The sequence below is a fragment of the Syngnathoides biaculeatus genome, chromosome 12, assembly GCF_019802595.1.
Source record: "Syngnathoides biaculeatus isolate LvHL_M chromosome 12, ASM1980259v1, whole genome shotgun sequence".
Classification (NCBI taxonomy): domain Eukaryota; kingdom Metazoa; phylum Chordata; class Actinopteri; order Syngnathiformes; family Syngnathidae; genus Syngnathoides; species Syngnathoides biaculeatus.
Window position 1 is genome coordinate 6,724,523 of NC_084651.1, and position 25,911 is coordinate 6,750,433.

General features: G+C 41.5%; 1 long non-coding RNA gene across 1 annotated transcript; it reads right to left on the bottom strand.

Moving 5' to 3' along the window:
• Positions 1-1,542: 1,542 nt before the first annotated feature.
• Positions 1,543-25,669, bottom strand: LOC133509702 (uncharacterized). Its single transcript, XR_009797426.1, has 5 exons — positions 25,353-25,669; positions 24,081-24,377; positions 5,686-9,166; positions 5,388-5,444; positions 1,543-4,180 (listed from the first exon to the last, which is right to left on the bottom strand). It is a non-coding gene; the product is annotated as an uncharacterized LOC133509702 (long non-coding RNA).
• Positions 25,670-25,911: the final 242 nt, after the last annotated feature.

Below are 25,911 nucleotides of genomic sequence, written 5' to 3' on the forward strand. Positions count from 1 at the left end.
ACTTTGTCCTTGACACATCCTTAATGACGCTCATCTCCACGATTGTAAATACATTATCATATCAGATCACGTCTGTGTTGCAATCATCACCTCCATTTCCTTTTTAATTAAACAGCAGCGATGACACCACATCTGTCAGAAAGGGAAGTGAGACTTTTTTTGAAAATCGGTGTGAACTCGTGGCAAACAATAGAGAGGGAGAGAGAAGGAAAAAAAAAAAACGCCGTTTGAAAAATAACACGCTCCGTCTCCTCCTTGCCCCCTCGTCGTCTTCTCCTTCCGTCTCGTCGCTCTCACCCCCCGTCTCTTCTCCCGCCACTTGAAAGGCAGGGTAATGAGACAGCTCGAAAGCGAGGCGAGGTGTCCGCCGAGCATCAGTTGCGCGCGTGCAGAAGTGAAAATTTACTGCGAACGAGATGGCGGCGGAGGCTGGCGGCGGCTGGGCCACCGCGACAATTCATTTTCATTCAGATTTGCGTGCGTTTTACGGCATCCCCAAAAACACTTGGCCCTTGCTCTACTCCCCCCCCCCCCCCCGATAAAATGTGACTATTTTCCAGATTACGTTATTAACCTTCGGGGCTCGTTGCTGGCCATTTGTGTCTACCTTGCTTCCTTTCTCTTTTTTTTTTTTGGAGGGGGGGGTCATTTTAGCTGTGTTAACGCAGATGTAATGAAACTTCCAAAGGGCGGGACTTTTAGTCTGATTTTGGCATTTCAAACCAGCTCTTTAAATGTATCAATATACTGTTTACGTCATATGATAAAAAGGGAAACTTCCCTTCACTTCAAAAATGTACTGTAACTGTTTTCAAAAGTACTACAGACTGTAAATAAAAACTAATTTTCAGTATTAAAATTGAACAGCAACGTCAACTACGTGACACACGACGGCACTTAATGGGCCCGCGTGCGACAGCCGATGGGAATCAAACCCCCAACTATTTTCGCCGGGCCGTTATTCAGCAGCATAAATAAAATGCCGCAATTTAAATCTATGCAAAACATATTTCTCCTCCCATGTGTGTTTATAGCCCCTATTTGTACGTTATTGGTGCCATTATTAAAATGAGCCTTGAGCTGCTCTTGCCGTTTACAACATATGGAGGTATTTGGGTCGCGCTGAAAGGGGAAAATGATATTGCAGTAAAAAAAAAAATTAATATTACAATATGCAGGAAGTCAAAGTTGTAGCGTTTTCATGATAGCTGCAAAATAATAACGATATAATGGTAGTGGGGAAAAAAATGCGAACATCGTAAAGATAACACTAACTCCACTGGGTTCTCAAACGGTTGTAATTTCAACCAATATTTTAGAAGTATTCAATGATAATATGATGATTAAATTTCCAGCAGATTTCTTCCTAAAGAATTATGATTTATTGATTTATTTCCGTATTGTGACTCTCTTAAAAAAGAAAGGCTACAGACATCATTTAGTTGTACCAAAAGCAATGTAATGATAGACAGAAAAATGTTGAAATAACAACCATAATCCCACAGGGTCATCAAACACAAATATTTCATGACAATGCACAAATTCTATGTTAAAATTGCAACTTTTATAACTTTTTCTCAAAGAATACATATACATACATGAATATAGCATTGGTAATATTATTTTACATTTTAAAATCGATTTTTTTCCTCCTCCGAACCTTTGAACTTTACAATGGGCTAGTTTGATCCTACAGTATCTGAGTGCGCAAGATATTTCAAAAGTTTCTTTGTGTACAGTATGTTGACCCCCCCCACCTCTCCTATCAAATCTCTTGCATATAAAAAAAAAAAGTCAGCATTATGAAATAAAGAGCGGTCCCACTGGTGACACCATAAAGGCTGCGCGTCGGACTGCCAAGTCAGCGCTTTTGACGGGATAAGACCGTGCTAACCTATTGAAAAAGGCTTCAGCCACGCAGCCAAATTCTGCACACACACGCGCACGCACAAATGCAGAACGTTGCTGGTGGAGCCAGCGTGGCAGCTTAGCGGTCTTAACAGAGAATGCGCCACTTATCATCATCGGCATCCAGCGCCCGCAACACTCTAGCATGAAGAGGCTCTCGCGCTAAGCCGGTTAAAATAACATGAGACAATGCATCAACAACGGCTTCTTCTTCCCGTTTGATGCCTGCCTAATTCCAGCGCCACAATGGTCCCCCCCCCACCACCAACCAACCCCAATCCCGTTCTGGTGCTCGACCAGAGGACCGGCGTGAGGCGCCGTCCATCTCCCCTTCACATCAGAGGCAGCCGGAGGAGCCCCCTGATACTGTGTGGGCCCGACTGATAAAGGCCTTATTTCAGGGTCTTCCAGTGAGGGGGCCGGATTCAACTCCCCGAGCTGCGGGACGGTTAAGGCGGGATGCTGGAACAGTGCGCTCGGAGCCTCAATGCGGTCAGGCTAAAAGCAGCCTTGGATAGAGTACCTGCACGAGATACTTGAGTAAAAGTACAAGTATCTCAATAGATTACAATTACGCTGGCAGAAGTCACCTTGTAGAAAATTACATTTGTTATATTTAAGTTTCAAAAAGTCATTTTTCTGATATTAGATGTACTTAAGTATTGGAAGTAAAAGTACGAAAAAAAGGGGAGCGGCGAGAATAGTGATTCTATTTTTATTTATTTTAATCATTGATGTATTTAGAGTATATATTCTAAAAAATACTTTTGAAACACTCATTGCAAGCTGCCATTTTTACATCATTCTATGCGAAAAAGATGCGAGAATTTGACATAGCGTTCTTTCTTCGGCCAAAAGGGAGGAAGTGATGTCACACAGCGCATTCCCTTGTTTATAAAAATGGATCGGTAGGACCTGCAACTGTCAGGCTGTCACAGTCAAAGTTTTGTGTGCAGATTCATTTTCGATGATTAAACAGCCTGGCAAAATTAGTCTTTAGGAAGTCGTGAGCTGATGGCGTACCCCGGTAGCTAGCTTCTAGCCGCTAAGACTGGCAAACAAGCGCCGTATTCTAAGAGAGAGAGACTTTGGCCGAATGCACATGAACTGGACAACAGCAAACAAATGACAGTCTGCGACTCGCACCTGCACACGTGCCAACTGACCTTCGTGGACATACCAACTGACTGTGACTGCTGGTCACGTTTTGAGGCTCCACACATACTGCATTATCTATTCCATACGTTACAAGTTCACACACGTCGCTACATGTTCAAGCCTAATTTCTGCATGCACTGCTTGAAACTCTCCCCCACGCGACATTAGAAGCCTTTGGAACCAACCAAAAAGCTTTACTTTTGAAATATTCATGTTTGTGACTTTTTTTTATAGTGAAAAACAGCTTTGGAGAGCAAGATGCGCACATTTCTTCAATTTGGACATAATATCAAGTAGGATGCTTTTCAAGCCTAATTTCTGCATGTGTTGTGTGGAACTCTGCACCATGCAACATGAGAAGGTTTTGGAACCAACCAAAAAGCTTTTGTTTTGGAAACATTCATATTTGTAACTTTTATAGCAAAAAACAGCTATTCAGAGCAAGATGCCCACATTTCCTCAATTTGAACATACGATCAAGCAGGATGTATATCTATGTATCCGCAAACAGAACCTTTGTCATTTTTGACAAAACCAACCTATGTTCTACTGCTGATTAGTAAACAATGGGAAAAGGTAGAATTTTTTTTTTTTTCTGATAAAAGAAGAGTGTACTTTTTCCCAATGGGATGTGCTTACAGCATGTATATCATGACAGAATACAACCTTCTGGATCGTGAAAGATCAGGTATTACTCTGGCAACCGCTGGCAGTGAACGCAAGTGGTTTAGCAAAGTATTTTTACTCAGTTACATCAAGAGATTGGCTTAAAGTGTAGGAAGACAGGCGGGAGTGGCCGGACAGGCAGGAAGACACTGATAAGACCTCAGCGTGCATACAGTATGACGCCTTTCGGCTGGAAATTGCATCGTTTAAAAGTTCAATCTCTTTTCCCCGGACTTTTCCTTGGCGAGCTGACACATGAATGAGGTCCCATTACTGCAGCCGGGCCCCCGAAACGAGAGCCATTGACCGGGCGGGCGGGCGGACCCTTGTCAGGCTCTTTACCTTGAGACTCGTCCACCGCTTGACACGACCTTTGAACCCGGGGAGCACAGCTGTCAAATGTCTCTCCCGCATTCTGTCACTCCCACTTTTGGAAACACGAGGAGCTCTGGAAAGAAACACACACACACAGAGGGGTTGTTGTTACATTGAAGCTTTAAGTTACTTTAAAAAAAATATCACTATTTAGTAAAAGTTCACAAAAACTACGCTACCACTGGTCTGGTGTTTGCAACATGAAGTGTGAAAAGAAATCTGTTTAATTTTGGTGCAGAGCTGGATCATTTCAATTCAACTGCTAAATAATCGAGAAAAAAAATCTAATCAAACAATGCAAACTACAGATTCAAGAATTCTACAAGATATATAACATTATCTTATAAATGAGGCCGATAGGTTTAAGTTGCAGTTTTAGTGTTGAAAATTGTTCTGAATTTCTCATAAAATAATACTTGAATCTTAATGATGAAATTTTAAAAGTCTTCTCTCATAATATGGTAGTTTTTCCACATATGGTGGCTTGTAAAACCACTATACAATAAAATATTGTGGTATTTGTATTTAGTAAAAACACAAAAATGTTTTGGGGGGGGGGGTCAGGAATGGAATAATTTAAATGAATATCATTTTTTTACAGGAAATTAATGACATCTGCATAAACTGAGTTCCAAGCTAGGTCACGCAACAAATTCAAATAAGTATCGCTGATCGTTTTCCATGCAACAGGAAATAAGGTCGTTTTTATCCATAGTTAATTAAATTGTTTTTGTTGTTTTCCCCTGCACTATTTTTTTGAATTTTTGCAACAGATTTATTATATCACTTTTTTAGCACTACATTGACAATATTTTTACTTGTAACATTTATAGATTTTAAACCTTTTTTCTCTTATTTTTTTCCCTCCCAACTTTATTCTTGTAACATTAATTTTTTTTCTGGTGTATTTTATTTTCCCTCATTTTAATGCTACTTTTTATAACATGACAAGTTGTCATAGTTTTTTTCTTTTAAAACAAACTTAAACTGTAATTTCACATTATTGCATTTTTATTCAAGTAACATGAAAACTTTATTCTTTCCAACTTAAACCAAAAGCACCGCATCTCCCAAAATTGCAAGTTTATTCTCTTAATAGTGAAACATTTTTGACATCTTCCAGAGGCTCCATTGCTGCAGACCCCAAACAATACCCAGATTTGCTTTGGGCATTTCTCCTTTATTTTTGCATAACAATGGATGATTTGTAACAACAAAATTCCAGCATTGGGGGCAATTGTATATTTAAGAAGGTGTGTCCATCTAAATTGGGTTCTTACCAGGCCATGGAGGAGGTCTGCGCTCTGCTTTCACACCTCCTGTGGCAAATCAACGTTCTGTTGACACATATGTGATCAAATTCAAAAATAATTAAGAATATATAAGAACAGGCATGCTTTTTTTGCGTGCATCCATGAATACTATATCTTGTACACATGACACGCAACGAGAGACGAGGAGAGAATCGCCTAAAATTAGTAACATTTGCAGCGGGTGAGAAAAGAAGAAAAAACATCAACATAAATATCATTGTTGAACTGAAATGTGCATGATTGTGTTGTGTGTTTTGAGGCTCACTTTGCAAAGTGTTGTTAGCGGGGATTGACTGTGGCAGGAGCACCACCAACTGGCCAGGAGGCGCCTCTCCACCGGCGAGGCCCGTCTGCCTTTTCTCCCTTCCGTCTGCCCGCCTCTGATGTGCAACTGAGAGATTAGTCACATGCATCCACTTGCAACCTCAACATTTAAACAGTCTTGATTTATTCTTAGTGTGATCTGAAAAACAAGCAAGGTTCTTTCTCTCTCTCTCTTTTTTTTTTCTTCACCTCAAAACCCCCTCGGTGAGGTTGAATTCACGGTATCCATCATCATGCATCTTTAATGACGTCAGGCCAGGAGCATGGGGTAAAATCACAGTAGTGGCCCGAGGCGAAAACCAGCTAAAATGAGGTTCCTCTTACCCCCTTCCCACGCAGGCAAGAGCGTGAGCACAGGGCCGAGAGGGAGGGTACGGCGCGCCCATCGATCGCCGGGGCGGTTTGGCGGCTGGAGAGCCACTCGGAAAGCCTTGATGGATATACATTTGGGCCATTAAAAAAAAAAAAAAAAAAAAAAAATCTGAATCGGTACAACGGTGGGGTCCGAGCCAGGAGCTGCCGAGACAGAAGGGGTGACAAACGACGGAGGCCTTGATTTATGTGTCATTGTGCACGACTGGCTAGAGGACAATCTCCCCTCACCATCTTTTGGTTTGACTCTAAGAGGCCTTCGGAGACCTTCACACAGACGTGCGGCGAGAAAAAACATTTAAAAAAAAAAAAAAAAGATACAATCTGCCTAATTCAAAACACTTGTCAGAGAGGGACACTGTATTAACAGCTCTTCCAGCCTCACTAAAATGCAGTTTTACCTTGCTGTTAACCTCCTGTGCATTCAGTGCAATGCAGATTTTTTTTTTTTTTATTGATATTGGGAATAATTCACTATAACGAGGGGATTTTGAGTACATGCTGCCATTTTTTGGGGTGGTAAGATAAACACTTCCTCGCCAAAATGAAACCACAAAAAAAAAAATAGAATGGTAATACATATACTCTATAGTAGACCACAAGTCTATAGTCATGTCAGTTATGAAGATCATATGAAATCAATTTTGTCCTTCAAAAGTAATTGCAATGCCCTTCTAATTTTTTGTTGTCGATTTTCTTAAAGAACAATATCGGTGTATTATATTTCAAAAGAGAATGTGAAAGCATAGTTTCCGCACGTACGTCTAGCTGGACGGTTATTCTTTGTGCGAGCATCTGGGCGTGAGCTGTGGTTTACAGCAGCTCCTTGTACGCGTTCCATTGTATTTTGGCTATTTCGCATTATCAACAGCAAACAATTATTTGTCCCGTTCAATAAATAACAGAAAAGCGGTGGCACACGTGTATGTCAAACTTTGACCTTGTGAAACTAAGTAAAAAAAATAATCAACCTGGGATTGGCTCATATCCTTTTTTCATCATTTTATGTTTGTATAGTTTTTCCCTATTTGTTACTGCAAAAGTGTGACGATTTTTGTACCTTTTGTTCTGTCTTCATTTTTTTATCTTCACCTTACAGTTTAGTTTGGTCATCTTACTAGTGTAGTGTATACTCACAGCATAATGACTCTCCTAATATTTTGACTACAATTTCATAACATTACAACTTTATTCTTCACAGCTTTATTCCTTCCTGTCATATAACCGCTATCTAAAAGGTGAAATTATTTCAAGAATAAAGTGGCAATATTAAGAGAATTTTACACACTAACGTCGTAAATGCAGAGAAAAAAAATCTTACGAGGCAAGTATTAATTTTATGATTTTTTTACATATATAAATTATATAAGAGTCAGGATGGGGAAAGAATTGCTGCAAGAAATTGAAAAAAAGACTATTACAAGAAAAGGCATAATTTGACAGACTGAAGTCTTAATATTCTGAGCAAAAATGTCACAATATCATCATACATAACATCTGAACCCTCTTTTCGTACGACTATACTTTTAATATGACATATTTTATTTGTTATTTTTTATAGCTATTTCTTGTAATACAATGACGTTAACCATCATTTGTGCCCGGAAAATGAAGACTGTATTCTTTTATCATTATGTCTTCATTCTCATAATTGGAATTTTTTCGTCACATTATTTTCGTTCAAACATTTTTTGTTTCATAACATTTCAACTTCATTCTCGTCATACTACGACTTGTTACGAGTGTTTCCTCGTAATATTACGACTCTGTTCTCACAGTTTTAAAAAGTTATTGTTCATTTTAGTTTTCGTGAGCATTTTTACGGCTAATGTGACTCTTAATCTCATAACATTCCAACTTTATTCTCTTGATACTAGGATGTATTACATGCTTTTATGTGTGGAAATTTTAAAGTTTACTCCTTAAAATTCTGTTTTCATCCCCAAAATTTTACAACCCAAGTTCTCGTGACATTGTAACTTTTTTTCCATAACGTTACATTTCTGTTCGTAACATGACTCGAGTCTTTTCTCGTATTAACTCTTTTATTCTCGTAAAATTATGAATGCCCCTCTGTTATGTACAACTTTTTGGAAGTAACGGTTTACTCATAGCATTTCAACACTATTCAGCTAATTTTAATATTTGATTCTTGTAGCAGTGCAACAGTTTTATTAGTGACGTGACTGACTCTTCTTGTATACCATCCTTGTGGTAATATTGACTTTCCCCCATTGATTGATATTACGTGATAACTTCTTTCCGTGTGACTTTTCGCCATATTACAATTATCTCTAACAATACTATTTTATTCTCACAATTTTTTTTTTTTTAATTCTCGTATCATTGCAAGTTTATTTTTGTAACGTGACTGACGCATTTATTGTTGTAGCATGGCTTCCCTCTCTTGACATGACTTTTTTTCCTCATAACATTTCAAATGTGTTCTTGTGACATGACAACATTGAATTCCCGCTGTAATTTTATTATGCTAGTTATGTATTTACTTTTGAGCGTGGCCCTACTAAACCTTTGTATGGTGTCATTCTGGCCTTCACAGCATAACTGTATTAGTCATAGCACATGTTGAGAGTGAAATGGAGATGGGGGGTGAGTGGCGTGGGAGGTGGGGGGGTATCTTCACATAGTAGAAAAGGGATGTGGACTTAAGCTCTGTGCAATTACATACAGTGACCCTGGAACAAATAAGTCAAATATAGCTCAAGGCCAAATCGCATTTCATGTCGCGGGAGAGCCAAACAAAAGAGCGAGCAATAAAACGAGAGGGGGAAAAAAATGATCTGCCTGCATATTTCACAGCATTTGGAAGTTGTTTCCTGTAAAAAAGAAAAAAAAAAGTGGATGATCGCGCGAGTGTGGCTTGGAAACATCTTTCAGTTGCCGAGCCCCCAGCCTTGACCCGGCGGGTCAAAGCCAGTCAGGCTCTTCCTGTCTGTGGCTTTTCCCAGGATCCCCTGCCTGTCGGCGTGTCAGCACCTCTGCTGTCTCCTCACCAGCTCAGGATGTTGCTTTTGCCTTCCAAGAGTTTCCTGAAACCGGAGGAAAAGAAAGAAAGAAAGAAAGAAAAAAAAAAGATTGGTTTCCATTCCGTGCGAGCGAGGAGGTCAGCTGGTGCTCTCCCAAAAAAAAAAAAAAGTCATTTAAAAAAAATAAAAAAGAAATGTCCGTTTTGTATATTTGACTCAATTTTACAAAGCAGTTGCCCTCTGACTTGCGTCTATTTGTGGATGTGAGGATGCATTAGCCTGTGGGGAATGAGAAGCGCATCGAGAGAAGAGCGTAAACACTCCAGTCCCGCCTTCTCCTCTCTTTTTCCCACACTGCATTTTTTTTTTTTGTAAATGGCAAAAAATAGATTATTTTCCTCGAGCATTGCCGGGATGCTTTCAATTAAGACGCAGGGTCATTTGCCTAATTAGAGGGCGTGATGGACACCGCAGAAATGGGCCACACGCCATTTAAAGTTGCCTTGTGCAGGTTCTTCACTTGACAAGGTTGCACCCCTGGCTACAGACGTCCTGATTACTTTCTTGTCTCTGTGGCATATTTTCGCACGCCGAAAGCCAGGAAAAAGCCACAAACGGCACGGTTTACGCTCAATTAAAAAAAAGCCACATTTTTACAGGACATAACTACTTACTTTGGGGAACACACTTTTTTTGTAGCGTAACTTTTTTCCTCTGGACATGACAACTTTTTTTTTTTTTTCTGGATATATGACTCTCCCCCTTACCCCCTATAACTATTTTACATTATGGTTGTAATGAGTTGATGATTCTCAGTAGCCCTTTTTTTTTTTTTTACATTTTCATGATACCATTGCAGACGTTTGGCTCAAAAGTCAATTCTCTCATGATATTCGCACTTTTTTTTTTAAATTATAATTTGTTTTTATTCTACTAAATACAAAATGTTTTTTTCATGTTGCATTTTGTATGAAATTTTATGATTTTTTTCTTATTCTCATAAATACTAAATCCAAATGATTTTAACATAATTTTTTCCCCGTAACAATGGTTTTTCTTTGAAATACTAGTTTTCACGTAACTGACATTTCTCTGGCAATTTTACATTTTTTTATGAATAGCATTTCAGAACTCATGATACTAATTCTCTTGTAACATTTTTTGTACCGTTATGGTATTTTCCGATAATATTACAACTTTTTACCCATAAAGCATAACTTTTCTTCATGTTATTCTCATAATAATACGACTTTTCTTCCTAATAATTTGAGTTTCTGTCGTGTAACAAGGGACTTTTTCTTTTAAGATGACTGACGTAGCAGTGTTGACAATTTTCGTAGCAGAGCTGATGCGACAATGGGCCACTGTGGGTGGGTTTACAGCCAACTTCATTCGCTACCAATCAAAACAGCTCCTCTCGGTCCCTTTAAATGCGACGCAATAAGTCTTGTCAGAGACTTCACTCTCTCTTCACCGGAATCTTGGCATAAGTGGACCATGGTCACTGCTCTTGGCAACAGACAATGAGACGGGTACATTTATCAAACAGTGTACGCTGGTGATTTACTGCAAATATGTCCCTGGACCTCATTATCTGATGGCATGTGCCCAAATTCAAATCAAATTCACCAAAATTGTATTAGACCAGCGGTCTAACTTGCGCCAAGATTTTAAAAAAATATCATTCTTATGAGCAGGGCTAAATGACTTTCTCCTCTCCCACCAAACTGTCACACTATCGGTCGGGCGCATCTCTGAGGACGCATCCTCAGTGCGCCGGAACACCCAGTTTGGCACAAATTGGCAAATAGCGCTCGTGCACGTGACGTCACCACTTTCACGGCGCCATATTGTTTTAATTAATTAAAAAGTGATGCCTGGTGCCCAACCAAATACACACGCCTGTGTAGCGATCACTTCATTTCAGGTAGAAATATTCTTAATCTCAAATTACCAATTAGTATCTATAATGCCAAATTGACTAATTTGAGAGCAATGGGTATTTGAAAAAAAGAAAATAAACCGTCTGGCGCAGAGAGGTTTAACAGAGGTTAACGTGTTGCAGCGATACGCTTCCGTGTACGGAGGAGCCGTCTCCATCCTCTTTTTTTTTCTCCCAATCATATTTAATGAATGCGAGTTTGTGTAAAACCAGGGGTCATTTATTTAAATATTGATATTTGTATTGAAAAAATTTGAGTAGCTCCATCACTATGTGGGATTCATTCTTGATTGAGAAAAGATTCAACAACGAAGTATTTGTATGCGTCCAGACCTTTCTATGCTTTCAAACATCGACTTTGGCATTAAACATGGGACCTCTATGCCAAGTGTCTCTCATTTTTCAACGTACCTTCATTTATTATCACCTTCTAAATGTTTAACGGTATCAGACAAAAGTCTGGGGGTCGTGCTATAAGACATATTTTCGTTTCGTCTCAACGGACTTAGCATTGAACAATGCTTTGTTTGAGCAGCAATACCAGTCACGTGATTTCGGTGACGTAGGTGCACGAGCTCTATACGCGCAGCGAGCCTTGCAACTGCACCAAAATCAGAATCCGTGCATCACCTCAGATGCGCTGTCTACAAAAACAGAGCCCTGTCAGTGTTTCAACATTACGAGACTTGTTTTCTCTCAATGGCCCTCGTTCACCAATGTGCAGAAATGTCACACTGCACACACGTGCATACCCGGCAATATCCTTTCACAACCATGTGCCCGTATTAATGTATCACAATTCATTCTAAACTGAGCTGGCAGTCACTTATCTGCATAAACCACACACCCTATTTTACAAAGGTATCGGTCTGGCCCATGCCAGCCAAGGTAGCACTACAGCTAAGTTCTCATAATAATTGCCTTCTCGTAACCAAATGTAGCTCTTGTTTTTCTTCTGCTATGAGTTTTTCTCTTTGTAATATTTTTTCCCCCCTGCTTAACATTAACTTTATTCTTATCTTATCTTGCCAATTTCACCCCAAAAAATGTAAGGACTTCTTTTTTTGTATTACTGTTATGTTGCAATCCTAATATGGCCATTTTTTTCCCCACCTCAGAGTTGTGCAGGTAGTCCACAATGACAAGGTTGCACCTCTGGCCACAGATGTCCTGATCCCCCCCCCAGCACCTTCACACGGTATTTTTCCACACCGAAAGCTAAGAAAGACAAAAATCGGTGCAGTTTACGACCAATTTAAAGAAAAGGGGCACAATTTCACAATCGGTCTCAAGTTACCGGCGCACACCTTTGTCACAACTTTTCTGATACGAAGTCAGCCATGGACGCTTGGAAGGGAAGAAAAAAAAAACACATCCTCGACGGCCCCTGCAGTCAAGCAGTACACCCGTAAGTCTTATTCCCCCGCCGAGCAGCCCAAAGTGTACGCGTGTATAAATGGAAGGCCTGTCATTTCACATTCATTAAAAGTGAAGTTCCAAAATTAATAATGTAAAAATATGGGTTTTAATTAGTCTTCTATTCTGCCCAATGTACTTAAATTGGATCATCCGGTCCCCGATGCCCTTTCACTTAATAAAGAATTAGCCTGTGATGTTCTCAGCTTGACAGGTAGGATAAAGTGGAGGTGGGGGCGTCGGGGTGGGGTTGGGGGGGGGCTGTTATATAAAGGATATATCCGTTTGTACGTAATTTGCAGCTTAGTCAATTTGACAGTGGGGAGGCGCCCGGCCATGGATCCCGTGCAGGTTTAATGCATTTCTATCATGTTATGGCGTGACCGCACCATTGCCTTGCCAAATAATTAGTGACATTAATCCAATTTGATTGGCCATCTCCGGCGAGCTTGGCTGCGCCTCCGCAGACGAGGTGGCTGCAAAGTGCTTTTTCCACGACGCACGTGCGTGACAATACGTTGACTTTGGACGCAAAAGTCGGCGCGATGAGTTTCGGGCAGGCACACGCTTGCCGTTGAACGACATCGGATATGTTTGATCACGACTTTACTTTCATATCACGATGAGCTCTTTGTCATTTTACAACTTGTTTTGGAAATGTTTTGACCTTTTTTTCTGCATTGTAGAGTTTTTGCTGTCATAATTGTACTCTTGTGATTTTATATTCGTGAAGATATTTTGTTTTATTCTGTAAACATTGCCATAAAACTGGTCCCACCTGCTATTTTTTTTATTTCATTTCCTTCTGACTTTTCTCTAAAAATATTACAACTATTCTCGTAGTAATGAAGCATTTTTTTGGGAAAACAATCACTGCTTCCTCGGAATATTACAACTTTACACTCATAACCACAACTTAATTTCCATGCATGTACATAACGTGTTTTCTCTTGCTACAATAGGACTTTCACACAAAAGTCCAACTGTTTCTGTTCCCTCAGCATTATGCAAACTAATACCGTTGCATGTAATATTCAGACTTTTTTTTTTTTTTACAAATAATATTCCATTACTTTTGTTGCATTATGACTTTTTTTTCCTGAAAACTAACTTTTATTCTACAATTTGACTCTCTCTTTACAAAGAAAACCTGTTTTTCCAACATGGTACTACTTTGCCTCAATATTACATCACAATCAAAACTATGACCTTTTTTTCCACATGAAAATATAAAGATTATTCATTTATGACCTTACTTGTACAATAGCAACTTTTTTCATTCAAAAAACTACAATTTCAATCTCAAAACATTCCCACTTACAATGAAGTTTTCTCATAACTCATAGGACTAATGATCTTTGCAATATTAAAACATTTTTTCTCGTGAGTCGTGAAAATGTTTTAAACTTAAAGTGATGCCGATTTTACTCAAATTATTACAAATACTTAAATCTGTGACTTTGTACTCATAACGGACTTTATTTACATAAAAACAATTTCATTCTCAAAATACGACAACTCCTTTTCATTTATCCTCATAACTTTCCATAAGTGTTTTTGTCACTCATAACTTTTTCCTTGTTACAACTATTACAAACAACCAGGACGCCCGGATGGTCCAAGAAGGTCCACAACTTTTAGATATCATAAAATAATTTTATGTATTGCTGCTCTGCGTGTGTTAAAGCAGCCGTCATTTGAAGGTTAATAATTTCCCAACTATCCTTGCTAGCTTCTGTTTTCCTGTCAACGCCATTTTGCAGTATATGTTAGTTAACTTTATGTATACAGATTGGTTGAACATCCATCTACTCATTTTCTTCATTGCTTATCCTCATGAGGGTCGTGGGAAGTGCTGGAGCCTATCCCAGCTGTCAACGGGCAGGAGGCGGGGTACACCCTTAACTGGTTGCCAGCCAATCGCAGGCCACATTGAGAAAACCAGTCGCCTCGTGGCAATTTTGTGTCCAATTAATGTTGCATGTTTTTGGGATGTGGGAGGAAACCGGAGTACCCGGAGAAAACCCACACACGTACAGGGAGAACATGCAAACTTCACACAGGCGAGGCCGGGATCGAACCCAGGTCCTCAGAACTGTGAGGCCGACGCTTTACCAGCTGATCCACCGTTCCGCGTGTTTAAAATATTCTTTTTTTGTTTTGGGTCAGTTTTACAGTAAACTGAAGTAAACCTCAAGCAAGGATCCGTTGTCTCTTATTTGGAGAACTGTGCGAGTGAGACTTTTTCATTTGCCTGAAGTGAATTTTCCTAGTTTCCCATTTTTTTGTCAGTGAGAATTAGAACAGGCGCTAAGGAGTGCTTTAAAACATGTTTTATTAAGTTTAAATGTGCTTAAAGGGTGCAGGAGAGGTAAAATGATCATAATTACGGTCAACACTACAACAATAAGTTTCAGGTGTTGCAGTAAAGTGCTTTTCAGACAATAATTTTTGTAAACTATACACGAGACGGGGATCTCACATGACGAGCTATCGGGAAAATAACGTCTTTGACTGGTGGACTCAAAGCGCTGTGCATCTTTAAAGTTAAAGACGGGAAGGGGGGTGAAATGAGGCTTCAGTTGAACGAGCGATCTGTACATATCGTGGCCATATAACGCTGTTTGCGCGAGGCTGAGTGGGTGTTGTCGCGCTATTCGCAGGCAACGAGCCCAGACAGCCCTCGCCAGCCTCTTCCTGGTTTCTGCCGCTCCCCTCGCGCGGGACAGGCACAGCTGTCAGATCAAAATCAATCGCATTTTAAAGGACGTGCGAGCTAAATATTTCATTTTTGCCTTGGGAACCAATTAAGTGCTACATATGAAGTCGGGAGGACTGGTTGAGCCGCAGTCGTACTGGTGCGTACCAGCTGCTCCATTGCTTACGCCCGGACCCCCCCCACTAACACACACACAGACCGCGCACCCCTCCCCATGCAAATGTGTCAGTGTGAACGCTCCACTTCAATTACCTAGTGATGTTTTAAAAATGCACCAAAGCCAGACTGGCAGTCCGGAAATTGGAGGGGATCCACCCCAGGTATGTTGTTTATTTAGTTGTTGTCTGTTGTGCTGGCTGTAACCCATTTGCCCTCATTGCAGATGTGAAGGATGGCAGGGATATAGGGGGTCGGGCGGAGGGGGGCGTAGAGGGGTCTTCAAAGTGCCATGTGTCAGCGAACGCCTCGCGCCGCATGGCGGGGACCACTGGCGTCTCCTCGCCGAAACGTGACCGCCACCTGCCTCCGCGTCTGACCTCCGCCAAGGCGTTGATGTTATTGGCAGATTAGCTGTTTCAATCGAGGTTTGTTCAAGGGTGGAGATTCAAACTAATGCGAACCTCCTGGACGAATCCCTTATAAGCCTCGCTTTTGTTCACATTGCAAGACATTTAGATGTACTATATTTTCTGCACTATAAAGCGCACGTAATAGCCTTTAATTTTCTCAAAAGCTGACAGCGTGCCTTATAATCAGATGCGCCTTATATACGGATCAATATTGAGCCTTCAGTGCAGCCCATCAAATGGATGCATAATGTAACCCCAACCGCTACTGTAGCGTCTATTCTATGCGCCTTATATATGAAAAAAGTTTTAAAATGGGCCAGTCATTGACGGTGCGCCTTATAGTGCGGAAAATATCGTAATATTAATGGCAAAACAAAAGCGCACAAGTTGGTTGTTTGCTCTCAATTTTGTGCCATTCTACGCTTACACTTGAAAATTTGAATCTTATTCGATTTTCCTATTCCAAAATTTTACCATCGGCTGAATAATAAAAGTAATAGTGAATAATAATAAAAAGGCGGCACAGTGGAGCAGCTGTAAAGCGTTGGCTTCACAGTTCTGAGGACCGGGGTTCAATCCCAGCCCTCCCTGTGTGGAGTGTGCATGTTCTCCCCGCGCCAGCGTGGGTTTTCTCCGGGTGCTCCAGTTTCCTCCCACATCCCAAAAACATCCAACATTAATTGGAGACTCTAAATTGCCCCTAGGTGTGATTCTGAGTGAGACTGTTGTTTGTCTCCATTTGATTGGCGGGCAAACAGTTCAGAGTGTACACTGCCTCCTGCCCCATGACCGTTGGGATTGGCTCCGGAGCTCCCACGAACAGCGTGAGGATAAGCAGCTAAGAAAACGGATTGATGGATAACTCTCTTTGTATTATTATGCACAGGTGTGCCTTTGGATGCCCACAATAAAAGGCTACTCTACAATGTACACTTTTGCTATGTTGGACGCATTAGCCATACCTGTGCAATAATTACGCTGTTTAATGAGCATCTTAATATTACGCACTCGGATGGATTCTCGGCAAAGGACAAGTGCTCACCAGCACAAATTTAGACAGATTTACGAAAAATTTGAGAAAAATGGTACTTTTATGTACGTAGAAAACATCTTAAATCTTTGTATTCAGATCATTAAAAAAAAATGGCCATTTTGTGCATTTCTGTGCTCACTATTAATTTTTTAGATCCATTTTGACTGAAACATTTTTGTTTGTTGCCAAAAAACGATACATTCCATTCTGACTGCAATCAAGAATCACTTAACTATTCATTAAACAATAACCAGTTTTTACATAAAAAATTGTCAAAGGGCCAAAGCTCAAAAATGTGTAACGTAATCTGTTCTGACTTGAACAAAATAGTGCTTAACTATTCATGAAATGTACTTTTCGTCTTTCCAATTTTTTTTTAAACTTAAAAAAAAAAAAAGGTCAATGTTCAAGCACCCAAAGCCAGCAAAACGTGGAATATATTCAGTTCTGCCAGCAATAAAGTGGCGCTTAACTTTTTCTTACCATTTCTGACTAAATTCGCATGGGAACGCCTCGCCTGCTGCGTCCTTCCCGCGGCATGAAGGTCACGACAAGCTGTGCGTGCGCATCGGATCAGAAGGATGCGAGTCGTGCGAGGAAGGTTAAAGCGTGTACATGTGTGTGAGGCGGGGTGAGGAGGGTGGGGGCGGAGCTTAAGTACTGCGCGCGGTATAAGGCGTCTTAAGTGGTGAGGGGGTAAAAAGCAAAATGTGAGGGAGCGAAAAGCAGAAAGGGGACAAAGTGAGAGACGGCGCAAAAAGGCCGAGCGAGGGCAAGCGTGAGGGAGAGAGAGAGTGACAAAGAGAGAGAGAGCAAGGGAGAGAGCGAGAGAGCGAGGGAGTATGATTGATAACGGTGCTGACAGAAGCCCTCTGGCCATGCTCTCTGTGGCAGTTTGGGGAGACGGGGGCCTCCCCGTGTGAGAGCGAGCTGCCCCCTCGCCACCGTCCCGCCACACTCTCCACATCTGGTGGGATCACCCACGCTGGGTCAGAGGTCGCGCCGCCACCGGGGGGGCGGGCTACTTTTGGACTCGAGTGAGACGCAAGGCCTAAACTTAAAATATAACCCCCACTAACCTAAGGTGAAAAAAAGTACAGCACTATTTTTTTTTTCTAGATTTGTGCAGGTGACACAAAAAGCAAAAATAATAAAAAAAAAAGGCTCAAGCAGAGATTTGTGTGTGTGTGTGTGTGTGTGTAAGAGACACAAGACTGATGAATTAGAGATAAATAATGAAGTAGCTCAGGGACTGGGTTTGTGATAGCGCGAGGGCCCATCAACAGAGAACACTAATACTTTTGAATGCTATGCCGTTTGATGTTGATCAAGTTCAACTCGGCTGACAGGCCCGAGAAGACTGCGGGGAGCACTGGGACCCTCCGACACACACACACACACACACACACACACACAAAACCCACTCAGACAGGTGAAAGAGAAGGCGCGGGACAATAGCACTCACACACTCCACTCCCTCTCGCAACCACCCGCACTCTCATCCCGACAGTTATTTAAGTTCAAGTAAGAAGTAAGCCTAATACGTGTATACTCGGAGGCTTTCCATTCAACTTTACTGACTTCAAGGAACACACACGGACTCTCCGGGCAGCCATTTTGGCTCGAAAGGCGACTAATGACGCGCGGTTGCTACTTTTTCAAAGTGTCGACCCAACTAACAGCCAGATGGACTCTCTAATATTGACTTGATTTAGGGTCGCGACAAAATATTAGGAACAGTGCTGGTGTTCTTTGTAAAATTATAACTACGGCAGCAAATGTAACGTGAATTTTTCTAGGACCATCTGAGTCAAAAGTGAGTTTATCATCTTTGCAGTATTTGTTTTTTTTTTTTACTGACATCATAGTGTTGATTATATTTTTTGGGGAGATGGTACTTTATTCATATCAATCCATCCAAGTCCTAAACTCAAGAGAATGTTGTAATATTTCAGATGAAATTACAAAAGCAATGCTTTTGGGGGGGGGGGTGCAAATTACCCTTGTATTTTTTTTTTCATGACATGGGAAAAAAAATACTCGATTTTTTTGGCAAGGATGTGTATTTTTGGCCGCTAGTGGGACGTGCTCAGGTGGGCTCGCTTTTCCTGTAATTTCTGGCTCCGTCTAAATTGTTTTGTTTGTGCCATTACAAAAAAAGAGATCATTTAGACATATTTTAGAAAATGCCTCTCTTCGCCATTTCAAATTAGCCTTCAAGTAACTTCTGATATGATTGCGTTTGTGTGGTGAGACTTGTCATTTTCAGCACACAGCATGTCGCTAAAAAGATTTGTGAAATGTATTCAGGCAGGATTCTGATTTTGCCAAACAGTCTAAAAAACATTTGGTTCGTGCTTATTTTATCAATATCATACTTCTAAATAGTTTGGCTGCAGGAATATCTAGCTAGAGCCCAATATATACAAACGTTAAAAAGAATGTAGGAAATATGTGACATATTTTTGAAAATGTCTTGTATTGCATTGGGATGGAATACATTTTTTCATGACCTAAGTAACTTTTGGACTTGGATATGATTTAAAAAAAAAAGCAATTCTGTAGTCGGACTGGATTTTTAGCACAGCACTTCTTTAAATTTGGTTTGTGCCATTGAACACATCGTCCCTCCCCAGCAGGGGCTGAAAATTCTGTGGGATTTCATCAAAAAAAAAAAAAAAAACTGTAGAAATCTGACCCATTTTAGAAAATGCCTTTGTTTTCTAAATCAGTAATTATTCATATGAATGTTAATTTCTTTGTGAATCGATGCTTTGTGACGCAATTTAGCATTTTCACGGCGAGAGTCAGCATTTTTCTTTGATGGAATATATTCAGGCAGTGTTTCCTCGAACGTGAATCACGTCTGTCCAACTTGCGTGAACGTCGATGGCATGTGGCCACTCCTCCCCGGCTGGGGTCATTTTCAAAGTGTCACCATTTAACCGTGAGGTGGGGGGGGGGGGGGGCAGTCTCCATACCTCCAGCGTTGGCCCGCGTGGACAGCGTCGGGGTGTGTGGAGAGCGTGGCCTCATTATGAAGGAGATAAAGACCGTTAAGGCTGTTTGGTCTTGGGCCGGCTCCAGCCCCTATGGTGAAACACACCTGCTCCCCTCTTTAAAAAGCCCTGCTCCAGTTTAGCTCTTGGCCACGGACGAGTAATGACCTATCCAGGGGGCCGTAACGCCCGCTTCGTTTAGCCTGTCGTTAAGACCCAGAGTCAGCAGCATACTGCGGCACATCGCCATGCCAAAACTCAGTTCAGGGTGTCCTTGCCAAAAGATCCCACATCAAGCCTACGCCGCTAGAATACGGAGAAGTAAACTGGCGAAAAAGCGAATAAAACGCAGGGACGCGAGGTTCCCCTAGACCAGTATTTCTTAAAGTGTGGCACCGCTTTCTGGTGGTATGCGAAAGAATCACTCCATTAAGTAGAGTTCAGTTGAATTTGTATACCAGAATTCCCGGCCTACAGAGCGCACCTGGTTACAAGCCTCACAGAGTACATTTGTATAGGAAATAACATTTGGTACATACATATGCCGCAGTTGTGTAAAAGCAGCAAGTGCCCACATTGAAACCCACATACAAACACGAGATATTTACAAAGATGGTACACTGAAAGAGTTTAATGCTGGCGTGGTGCTAACATTAATGCTAATGCTAACACCACGCTAACGCTAGCGCCTCGCTAGTGCTAACACTAACAGGGCCGGTTAAAATAAAACTTACCGGGAAATATCACTGAGACACGCTAGTAACACAGCAGCAACATGCTAGCACAGCGCTCACGCTGGCGCAACGCTAAAAGGGCTGGTAAAAGTCACTTCCTCGGCACATACTTTCCACCAGTCTCATTCTTACACTTTACGATCGAGTGGCCCTTTGCGGCCGTTAGAAAAAATGTACAAATTAGCCGCATCACCGTATAAACCGGAGAGTTGAAAGCGTGTGAAAAAAAGTTGCGGCTTGTAGGCCGGAAATTACGGTACATTTGATTTTAAAAACTGTGACACTTCTAGGTAGAGACTGTTTTTGTTTTGATTCCAAATGTGGTGATGTAATTCTTGTGGGATGCACAGCTGCGGGCCAAGTTACCCAAATTCTGGAAAAGCCCATCAAGTACCATTTTCAAAATATTATAATTAAAATATATCAAAAGTATATAGTTGCGTGATGGATTGGGATTAGCATATTTAATAAATTAAAGTCAAAGAATTTCAAAGTGGTTTGCGTCCTTTGGACATAATTGTTGGACATAATACTCTATCAACCTCTGGACGCATTGTCGTTCGGTTTTGAAAGTACGAGCGGATCAGGAGAAACGGGCCCTTGTGCGTCGGCCAGTCAGCTCGCGGATGCGTAAGTCCGCTCGCTAATTAGAGAACACAAAAGTTGCAGCTTGACACCGCTTGGGCTGCCATTGTTGTGCCGTCTTTGTTGTCGCCAAGGACACCGGCACGTGGAAAAGCGTACGGCGTGGAGGCCCCCGTCGAAAGATCTCCCAGTTCTGTTTTCATCAAAGCGTTTCTTTGGCACTACACCGCGGCGTGGGTATGGTAATGTGTTGTGCTGCCTGGAAAGCTGTCAAAAAGCTCCCACCTTGGATGAGAGAACGCCGTAATTCAACCGGGCTCCTGTCTTGTGCGCGTTCAGGTCTCCTCATTATGCCGCTTTGCAGGGTAATGCCGTCTCGCGCCGTTTTATCTGTCAGCTCGCAGCAAACTATAGTTTTTTTAGCTGCCTATAGTCAATGCTAACATCAAAGGAGCGGGGGGGGAAAGTAGTGGGGGTTGTTGCGTTAAAGTAAAAATGAAAAAAAAAAATGGGAAACACTCCCGGTAGGCGAAAATTGAACATCTTGTGTGCATTGAGAATAGATTTGCTGCTTCGCCGCGGACGTGTTTGTTCTCGGGTAAACAGCGAGTGTTGTTTGGGTGTTAACTGTCAGCCCGAGCACCACCCCCCTACCAGCCCTCTGCTGCGAGAGCGGGCTTGTTGGCAAAACGGGGAAACGCGGCGCCGCAAATACTCACCGTCTGATCAACGGCGAATCGAGCTGACGCCGGCGCGGCACATGTCGCCAGGCGGGGGCCCGTGTGACGCCATCATCCCGGGGGCGCCTTTCCAACTAACTGATTTGCTCTTATCAATTCTTTTGCTTTACACAGCAAGCTAATCATTGAATTTCAAACCCGTTTGAAATTCGTATGTGGAAAAAAAATAGTTATAAAAATAGTAAAAAAAAAAATATTTAAAGTATACGACAGTCAAGCGTATAAATACAAAATGAAAATAGTCGCAAGGATCACAGAGAAGACACAAACAATGAACTAACCGTGGTAAAGTGCCAACAAGAAGTCGAGTCAGAGCTCATGATGTCACTAACTACGCCACGCGCCCTTAAAGGACCCTATGACAAATACTACAATGACTATCTTTACGTCCTTTCTTATAATATTTCGTGGTTTTATGGTGTATGTCAAAATACATTGTTATATGAGCTTAGTCAGGGAGCAAATTCAATTTGTAAGTCAAGGTGCCATTGCGCTGTCTGGCACCACATCACATTCATTTGGCCAAGTGTGGCTTTTACACCCCATTGGGTGCTGACAGGTTTGTGAATATCCATCCATTTCCTTTGGCGCGTGTCCTCATTAGAGTCGCGCGTGTGCTGGAGCCTGTCCCAGGTGATTTAGGGCGAGAGGCCGGGGTACACCCCGGAATGGTCGCCAGCCAATGGCAGGGCACGCGCCGACGAATCGTTCACAACTCGAATTCACACTTATGGACAGGTTCGAGTCCATCAATTAACCCAGCGGCTACATTTTGGGGATGTGGGAGAAAGCTGGAGGACCTGTACAGAACTCATCCAAGCACATTCAGAATGCAGATCGAGCTCTTATGTTCCATAGGAGATTCGAACCAGGATTTCCTGACCGTGAGCCAAACATAAGTACACATACTGTATTGTTAAACTAATACATCGCTGACTCTGTCAATCAAAAGTGAGGTGTCGTATATTCGTAAAGGATCTTTGAATTTTTAGTCCCGTCTTAGCCACTTATCCTCACGAGGGTCGCAGGGGTGCTGGAGCCTTTCCCAGCTGTCATTTCATATGCAGTGGAACCTCAATTTAATGGTCCCCGATTTAACGGAAGGAAAATCCAGTTGGAACTCAAAATCACCCCCTTCCTGCAGCAGTGAAGCAAGTTTGGATAAACTTGAATACTTTTCAAACATTTTAAGACTTTTTATACTAACAATTTTATACTGTACTGTAGTGTTTTAAAGCGAATAGAAATACAAGACAATTTTATACAAACGTAGTGTTTTTAGGCCACAAAAAAGGCTTAATTTTCTTGGACAATTTGATTTAACAGACGATCTCTCCCAATATTAGTCCATTAAATCGAGGTTCCACTGTAATCGCTCTTTTTTTTTTAAATTTACATATGATTCATCTCAGTGCTATTTCATTCACATACTCCTTCCAGTGTTAATTCACAGGAGGAATATCCTGCTGAGAGAATTTTGGAGCAATTCTTATAAAAATTTTAAAGTTTTTTGTATAAATCTGGCATATTTTAGGATTTACCAAGAAAAAAAGAAAAATATCTAAAAATTCCCAGTGTAGTGTATCAGTAGTGCTACACGGGCTCCCTCTAGTGGTACAAAATTTACTTAATTCAAACATCAGAAAAAAGGCCGTAGCTATGCATACAGTCAGTAACCATTTATGTTCAATAGAATACATCCATCCATTTTCTTTGCCGCTTATCCTCACGAGGGTTGCGGGGAGTGCTGGAGCCTATCCTAGCTGTCAACGGGCAGGAGGCGGGGTACACCCTGAACTTGCTGCTAGCCAATCGCAGGGTACTTACAGATTTAGTTCTGTTGTATTTAACGTACAAGTCAAAAGAAAAAGTTTTTATCATTTCAGTATAATACAATGGCATTCATTCTTTTACAGTTTTTTTTTAATTGAAGTGTAGTTGTATTCAACTTTTATGTGCAGTACATTTTTGATGAATTGTTTAGGTCATTTTTATGAATTTTTCAATATATAGGGGCGGTGTTAACGTTCAAACTGTGTATAATATTTAAGTGATTTACAGTAATAAAGTTTTGGTTGTGAGGCCCTCCTGGCTGTGAGGCAGCTGTGCGAACACTAGGTCACCACGCCGCCCAGGATTTATGAAAATGTGGCTTTTTATTGCAAGTGTTTGTCGGAGCGGATGCATGTGTGTGGTGGTGTTCTTTTTAGAAGACGCGCGTAGAGCAAATTAAAACTCACCGCAGGAAACGAGCGCCCTTGGCACTCCTCTTCCCCAGCAGCTGCACACACCCCAACCATCATCTGCCATTTTGACACATCCACAGGGCGTAGCAGTCGACGACGAGGGGGGGGGAGTAAGGGGGGGCGGTGGCGGCGGGGAGGTGGTTCAGTTGGCAAAGGTGCCAACGCGGCACCCCCGGCTGCGAGCGTCGCCGGGCCGCAGCCTCCAGCCAAACAGGTGTGTGACATTGCGCCGCCGGTTCCTCTTCGGGGGCCCGGGGAGCAGGCGTCGGGGACCCTGGCGGGGACTGCGTGCTGCAGGAAACAAAAGGAGGTTATGTGTGCGCCTGACAAGCTCATTGATAACTTTCGGGACAACAGCCCTGAAGTGGATGGCAAATTGCCTCTAATGTCTCCTGGAGATCACGGGCCAAAGTCAGGTGCTGGGTGCTAAATGGCCTCATTAGTTATGATTCTTCTCCCTTTTTCGGTCATGTGGGTGGGCGTGTGGGGGGTGGGGCACGTTTTGGAGAGTTTTTGACACACACAAAGTAAACCTGACGTGTCAGCATAACTCAAGTTATAGATGAGCCCAAATGCTCAGATCTCCTTTTTTTTTTTTTTTTTTTTTTTGCTAGTGTCACGTTTTAAACCAAATTAGTCACCTCAAAAATGTTGCTCGTCTGAGGCCATGAAGAATTAAGTCGTGTGAACGTGCCCAACTCTGTAGTCTCTCAAACAAACTAAAACATATAGCATAGATCACGCATGCAATAATAGTTTAATAAGAAAATATGTATCATACAGAAAGTATCTTTGTGTAAGTAGTGTAACAAAAATACACGAATAAAAGTAAAAAGAACGTCAAACTACACTGACAAGGACAACCCGTCCCAAAAATGCGGCATGTTCCAAATGGGTAATTTTGGAGCAAGATTATTAAACTCAGTGAGATATACAGTAAATATAATGATATAAATTCAAGGTTCGACAAACAGTCCGAGTATATATTTCATGAATATTTTTCAATACATGTACATTCATGTACCTGCTAATTGGCAGGTAAATGTTTGAGCTTGCAAATAAATGGCAGGTAGCTGACTGCACATTATTTGAAAAAGGTACCTGATTATCACCACTATGTATCCTAAAAAGCATTATTTTTAAGTAGTGTCGTAAAAAAAAATCAACTACCGGGCGGTCCGAGTCCCATTGTTCTACAAAGCTAGTTAGCAACTTCAAGTTATAGCTAGCACTAGCATGCTAGCACGAACAATTCAAGTGACTCACCTTCGTTTCATTGACACAGACGTCAAACAACATAAATGGCAGAGTGCTCGGAAGTTGGCAGGGGATATCTGTCAGTTTTAGGCAAAACACGTCCAATAATAGCAATTTTCAAGCAGCTAAAATCCCCAACCAACAGGAGCCCCATGTCGGCCTCCTAACTGGTTTTCAAACTGGGAAGCGCGGGCCTACCCTGATCACTTTTCATTATTAAGTTACACCCAGCAAATGGAGCTTATTTTACACAAGCCCACACCAGCCACTGAAACGACGTAAAATGAAACGATGAAAGATGTTACATTTTAGCAGGAAAAAAAGAAAACCTTACATTATTTTGTATTCTTGGTCGACTAACAAACTCAATTTTTTTCAACTGTAAAAGTGACCACTGCAGTGATTGTTCATTATTGCAAGCTAAGCCCAAGTGCATTTATAGAAAGAAAAAAAAAACTGTGTGTGTGTGATGTGCGTGTGCATCGCAAGCGAAAAGAGCTGAAAGCCAACCACAAGCTTCGCCTTTCACACATCAAGTTTCGTCACTGCAACAAAACTAAACAAAGAG